Source organism: Cyprinus carpio, chromosome B12, assembly GCF_018340385.1.
Source record: "Cyprinus carpio isolate SPL01 chromosome B12, ASM1834038v1, whole genome shotgun sequence".
Classification (NCBI taxonomy): domain Eukaryota; kingdom Metazoa; phylum Chordata; class Actinopteri; order Cypriniformes; family Cyprinidae; genus Cyprinus; species Cyprinus carpio.
Genome location: NC_056608.1, coordinates 207,347 through 214,925, shown reverse-complemented (window position 1 = coordinate 214,925; position 7,579 = coordinate 207,347). Strand labels below are relative to the sequence as shown.

The window sequence follows — 7,579 nt, the reverse complement described above, 5'->3', positions numbered from 1 at the left end:
CAGTGTTGTTAATTTACTCAAAAAAAAAAAAAAAAAGTAATTATTACTAGCTACTAATTATATCTTCAACAGTGTAATTAGTACTAATTACTCTCTCTAGGTATTGCATTACTTATTGCTAATTACCTTCTAAATGCTATATCAACCTCGACCAGTTGAGCGATGCGAGGATAGATATGAAACTTCTCTTTTAAATCATTAAAATAAATTTATAATAAATTTACGTCAATCATTCTTTAACTGACTTAAGTATTAAAAGGGAGAAAAAACATTCCTTTTAACATTAGATGTTAAATTCACTATTGTCTGATGTAGTATTGTTCTAAAGTCTATATTTAATGCCATTACATCAGACGTGACTGTAACTAGTTAAATTACAGATTTTATTTATTTATTTATTTATTTATTTATTTATTTTTATCTCACGTTACTTTTTTAAGGGAAAAGCAATTAAATCATAGTAATGAATAACTTAGTAACCCAACACTGTTTATACATACTTACAGTACAGGTCAAAAGTTTGGAAACATTACTATTTTTAATGTTTTTGAAAGAAGTCTCTTCTGCTCATCAAGCCTGCATTTATTTGATCACAAATACAGAAAAAACAGTAATATTGTGAAATATTATTACAACTTAAAATAATAGTTTTCTATTTGAATATACTTTAAAAAAATAATTTATTCCTGTGATATAAAGCTGAATTTTCAGCATCATTACTCCAGCCTTCAGTGTCACATGTAACATCCAGTCTATCACATGATCATTTAGAAATCATTCTAATATTCTGATTTATTATGAGTGTTGGAAACAGTTCTGCTGTCTAATATATTTGATGAATAAAAGGTTAAAAAGAACTGCATTTATTCAAAATATAAAAAAATTCTAATAATATATATTCTAATAATATATTTTCTTTTACTATCACTTTTTATCAATTTAAAACATCCTTGCTGAATAAAAGTATTGATTTTATTTAAAAAAAAAGAATGAAAAAAAATTACTGACCCCAAATTACTGACCAGTAGTGTATATTGTTATTACAAAATATTAATATTTTAAAAACATAGCTTTTTTTTTTTTTTTTTTTACCTTTTTATTCATCAAAGTATCCTAAAAAAGTATCACATGTTCTGAAAAAATATTAAGCAGCAGAACTGTTTCCAACTTTGATAATGAATCATCATATTAGAATGATTTCTAAAAAATTCAGCTTTGCATCACAGAAATAAATGATAATTTAAAGTATAATAAATTTAAAAACAATTATTTTAAATTGTAATAATATATCACAATATTACTTTTTTTCTGTATTTTTGATCAAATAAATGCAGGCTTGATGAGCAGAAGAAACTTCTTTCAAAAACATTAAAAATAGTTATGTTTCCAAACTTTTGACCTGTACTGTATATGATATACAGGACACATATTATCAGCTTTCATATTTTTGACAAGCTCGTAAATATAAATAGAAACAACAATTCTCCACAACACTAGAGGGCGCTAATGCGAAACTACAACGGCGCGGAACCAAAGAAGAAGAAGCTCAGCCTCATTCACGTGTTTGGCGTTCAAGTAGCTAAAATATATGACTAGAACAGACTGTAGCCACTATTTAGCGTTATTAGATGTATTATAATTTAAGATAAAACGGGCGCGATGTTTCTTAAGGTACATATGTTAGCTGCAAAAGTACTTTTTAAAGCATCTTACCCACATTGTGTTTTCTTTTTTAAGTAGTAGCCTATTAATTACTGTTTATTCGATGCACCTTCCCCTCTGACTGAAAATTAAAAGCCACAATTCAGTGAATTTTTAAATATAGAATCAGGTTTTATGTCACGAAACCCTGCTATTAGAGATTCAGATCAACAGGGAATCGTTTGAAGACGATTCAGTTTTCTGAATCAGATGATAAATCCTCACTGGATTCGTTTTTAAGGTCAGAGATAGTTTTTTTTTTTTTTTTTTTTTTTTTTTTTTTTTTTCTGTTTTTTATTTGAGGCAACTGCAAAACAACTGAACTGAAATGTTTTTGTTTAAACTCCTCAGTGAATTTTATACCTGGGGAATATCTTGTTTTAAATGAGAAGAGAAAAATCGGAAGATGATGGCGAATAAACAGGGAATGAGCAGCGGCCGTCGGAGACATCAAGGGCCCCCAAGGGCCCCGGATGAAGCACTACCCTCGACATCAGGAACGGACCAAAGTATTGTGCATTTCTTTTCTATGTGGTGGCCTTTAGTTTAGAAATACAGTGTTTACAGCACTCACTCTATTTTGAGGCAGGAAAACATTCTTTTGACATAAGAAATATTTTTAAATAATGATAATTTTTTACCAAAAGAAATATACAGTACAGACCAAAAAGTTTGGAAACATTACTATTTTTAATGTTTTTTTGAAAGATCGTCTCTTCTGCTCATCAAGAAGACTGCATTTATTTGATCAAAAACACAGTAGAATAGTAATATTGTGAAATATTATTACAACTTAAAATAATAGTTTTCTATTTGAATATACTTTAAAAAAAATAATTTATTCCTGTGATGCAAAGCTGAATTTTCAGCATCATTACTCCAGCCTTCAGTGTCACATGTAACATCCAGTCTCATCACATGATCATTTAGAAATCATTCTAATATTCTGATTTATTTATGAGTGTTGGAAACAGTTCTGCTGTCTAATATATTTGATCAATAAAAGGTTAAAAAGAACTGCATTTATTTCAAAATAAAAAAAAAAATTCTAATAATATATATTCTAATAATATTTTTTTTTTTACTTTCACTTTTTATCAATTTAACACATCATTGCTGAATAAAAGTATTGATTTTATTTAAAAAAAAGAAAGAAAAAAAATTACTGACCCCAAAATTACTGACGCAGTAGTGTATATTGTTATTACACAATATTTATATTTAAAAACATAGCTTCTTTTTTTTTTTTTTTTTTACTTTTTATTCATCAAAGTATCCTAAAAAAGTATCACATTCTGAAAAAATATTAAGCAGCAGACTGTTTGTCCAACTTTGATAATGAATCATCATATTAGAATGATTTTCTAAAGGATCATGTGATAATGATCCTAAAAATTCAGCTTTGCATCACAGAAATAAATGATAATTTAAAGTATAATAAATTTAAAAACCAATTATTTTAAATTGTAATAATATATCACATATTACATTTTTTTTCAGTATTTTTTGATCAAATAAATGCAGGCTTGATGAGCAGAAGAAACTTCTTTCAAACACATTAAAAATAGTAATGTTTCCAAACTTTTGGTCTGTACTGTACATAAGGGACCAAACAGTCATGCAAAACCAATATCAGGATATTAAAAATATTTTTTTTCCAGTTTCACCATTTATAATTGAATCTTGCTTTATCAGGCCCCTCATTGCAAACGCTGAAAGAGGAGGTTGTCAACTTAATACAGAGCTTTCCGGACGGAATCGAAGTGTCCAGGTTAATCTTTATGTACAGGAGGGTCTACGGCAAGAGGTTTGGACCGTTAAGCAGTTATGGTTTGGAAGGCCTTCAGGAGCTTTTTGATGAGCTCAGTGACCAAGTGCGTGTGGAAAGGATTTACAATAAAAACATAATCAGATCTGTAAACCCAGTTCACAGGACTCTACAGCTTCCCGTGTTTCAAGGTATGAACTGAGAGCGTTGCATTCATTTCCTTGATTGTTTATACAGGGTGGCTGACGCCGTAGTGATCTGGACTGGGACAATACATGAACCAAAACCATTCAACACAAGACACGGCGGATGCGTTTATATTTAAAGAAATAGTTCTCCCAAAAATGTACATTTGTTGGAAATATAACACTCGGCAGACGCTTTTTGGCGTGTTTGCACTACAGGAACTAGCAACGTATGTAAAAGATGTAATGTAGCATTGCATCACTTGCTCACCATTGGAGTGAATGGGTGCCGTCAGAATGAGAGTCCTAACAGCTGATAAAAACATCACAATAATCCACACCACTCCAGTCCATCAGTTAACGTCTTGAGAAGCAAAAAGCTGCATGTTTGTATGAAACAACTCCATCGTTGAGATGTTTTTAATTTAGATGAGTCTATAATAACGCTTCCTCCCGTGAAAAGGTCGTCTGGTTTGAATCAGGAGAGAAATCTGCACCGATCAAACACCGTTTACAAGCCAAAAACAGAACAAGACCGTTCTCAACAAATGTTTGGGTGGATTTTAATGTGAGAGGACAACAAGGGATAGACTTTTTCACTGGAGGAAGCATTATTATGAAAGCGTTAAAACGTCTTGATAGACTGGATTTGTGTGGATTATTGTGATGTTTTAATCAGCTGTTTGAACTCTCATTCGATTGCACGTAATGCTACATTTCCCTAAATCTGATGAAGACACAAACTCATGTACATTTTGGATGTTCTGAGGGTGAGCACATTTTCGGCACATTTTAATTTAGGGGTGAACTACTCCTTTAAATGACATAATGTAAATAATTCTCATCTTTTCTATCACTAAATTATGTGTTTGTATAATCATAACTCAATATATTGTATCAGCTTTAGTCATTGGCATCCCAAAAAAATAATATGACCACTAACTGCAAGTTGCTGTAAATTAAAAAAGCATCTGTTAAACAACAAAAATAAACCATTTAAGACAATATAGGAAGTGCATTTTAGAAGTAGTATTTTTATTTTCTCAACAGCTGCAAATTGAGTCAGATTAAGCATACGATGTTCTTACTAAGAATATGCAGTTAGTTCATTTGGGATTCAACAGTCTTTTGGTTTTATTTTCCTTCTTATCCCTTTAATTGGCAAGCCAGTTGAGTATCAGTTTTCAGGAAATGCAACAGCGTTTATTATCTCAGGCTCCAGCTGGGACGCTGAGTCACATGACTTCTCTCACAGAGAGTATTAGATCAGCTGAGAGAGAGAGAGAATGAGTGCATGCAGGAAAACGAAACCTAAGCCCGAAGCTCGTGCCATCGTCAGTCATTCCACACAAACACATTACAAGCTCACTGTGTTCATATGAAGTCGTACAGCATTTTAAGCATTTCTAGCGGTCTGTGTTCAAACAGGTAGGATCGTCTTCAGACGGATACTGGTGGCTTTGTTTTCTAGAAATGAGAGTAATTTGCATGACTTTCACTTTTGTTTCTCATGATGCAGTGCATATTTATGATGAAGGGAGAGACTAGTATAAAAGGGCACACAATAAATTAGTCATTCAGTTTGGACAGGCATTCACTGAGTACAAACACTGGGTAAGACCTATGCTATTATTAAATAACCATTTTCAAATGTTTGTCAGTCTGTTTATGTTTTTTTTGTTTTGGTTTCTTGTTTTTTTTTATTTGGTTTATATTGTAGCACTTGGCTTGATTTGGTAACATTAGTTAACTGCTAAAACATACCAAACAGCATTTATTAATCGTGATTTCAACATTTACTAATACATTTTTAAAACCAAACATTGTATGTTCACATTCTTTTTTTTTAATATACTTTTTATTGTGGCATTTTTCATATTGCAATCATACATTTAACATATCAGCGTTGACACAATATTTTTCTCTTTTTTTTTTTTTGTAAAAAAATCATTCTTAATAGATTGTAAACTAAAAGAAAAGTGTATTTTTGTCAACGGACGTGAACATAGATTGATAAATGCTTGTTAGTTCATGTCATGTTAATGCATAATCTAATGTCAACATCTATCTCATACTGTAAAGTGTTGTTAGTTTTTTTTGTTTGGTCATAATTTATAATGTGTTTTTCTTTGGTGTGTTTTTTTTATTGTGAGAAGTTGTGTTGTGTATGTAGTTACTGAGTTAATCCGGTTTTGAAAATGCATTGTTTTTCCTGATTAATTTATGATATTTATAACTTTGATTCTAATATACAGTATATTAGGCATTGATTATCATCCCAAGCCATTCTTTGCTGTGTTTTAAGAATTTATTTTCATCACTTAAGGCGAAGTTTGATGTCAATGATCATTTATCTTTTGGAGAGACACAAAAAATTTATTTGATTTATACTTTTTATTTTATTTTTATATCATTGCTATACAAATTCGTGTCTGAGGATCTTGATATTCATAACATTTTTTGAAGATGAATGCCAAATGATTATTTATTTAGGTCAAAATGTTCTATGAATATTTTTTCTTTGTGTTTTATTTGATGCAAATATGGATGACGCTCCTAAGAACGCAATTCTTAGGAAGGTTTTCGTATTATTGTTATAGCACCCTCAAGGAATTCCTCTTAATAAGTTACCAGAGGTCTTCGCTCAGAAATGCAAATATGGATGACGCTCCTAAGAACGCTATCTGGGCTTCCCATCAGTGGAAAGCTTTGTGGACTCTCTTAGCCCGGATCTGTTGGTGGAAGATGGTGTGATCTTTCACAAAAGCAACATAGTTCTTACAGGTACTGATTTTACAGTGTGACTTCTAGATTTATTATTTCCATTAATGTAACTAAGAAATAACTGTTTTGTGAAGGATTTCTCAAACGCAGCCCTGTAATAAAAACAGAAGTAGTGGATTCCCGTTTCGAAGGACATTACACAAGGAAACTCAGTTTTTGAGAAACAGATTAAAAGTAGTCTAATGTTAATCTGAGGAGGATTTGAAGTAGTGAATCACAAAGCCTACTTCCAATTCCTTATATGTGACCCTGGACCACAAAACCAGTCTTAAGTGTCAATTTTTCAAAATGGAGATTTATACATAAGCTGAAAGCTGAATAAATAAGCTTTCCATTGATATATGGTTTGTTAGGAGGACAATATTTGGCTGAGATACAACTATTTGAAAATCTGAAATCTGAGGGAGCAAAAAAATCAAAATACTGAGAAAATCGCCTTTAAAGGCAAATTCTTAGCAATGCATATTACTACTCAAAAATAAAGTTTTGATATATTTACGGTAGGAAATTTACAAAATATCTTTATGGAACATGATCTTTACTTAATATCCTAATGATTTTTGGCATAAAAGAAAAATCGATAATTTTGACTCATACAATGTATTTTTGGCTGTTGCTACAAATATACCTCAGTGACTTAAGACTGCTTTTGTAGTCCAGGGTCACATAGTTTCACGACAAAGCTGTCACATATATATATATATTTTTTTTTTTTTTTTTTTTTTTTTACAGATGAAGACTTTGAAAAGAGATGCAGAGATGTTGTGGAATTGGTAAAAAGCCACCAGGACGGCATTCCTCTTTCAAAAATAGCAGTATTTTATAAAAGCGAATATGGGAGGCCTCTGAAAAAGAAAGAACTTGGGTTCTCATCAATAGCAGAATTCATTGACTCTCTCAACCAAGAGCTGTGTGTAGAAAACGGCCAAATTTTCTACAGGATTGCAAACCCTGAAGCTACGACCCATACAGGTAATGATTTGTTGCTTATGTTGCAATATAATAGAGTTCTGTCATTCACTCTCGTGTGGTCCTCATATGTTTTTTATGCTTTCTCAGCAACACCTGTGCATGTTGATGGGGTTTTTAAAGATTTTGTGGATTTTGTTGATGGTTATGGAACATGCATTAGTCTTTCGTA

The 7,579-nt window shown here is 31.3% G+C and overlaps 1 long non-coding RNA gene across 1 annotated transcript; it reads left to right on the top strand.

Moving 5' to 3' along the window:
• Window positions 1-6,336: 6,336 nt before the first annotated feature.
• On the top strand, window positions 6,337-7,547 carry LOC122139076. The gene is made up of 3 exons (XR_006155976.1): window positions 6,337-6,438; window positions 7,171-7,410; window positions 7,498-7,547. It is a non-coding gene; the product is annotated as an uncharacterized LOC122139076 (long non-coding RNA).
• Window positions 7,548-7,579: the final 32 nt, after the last annotated feature.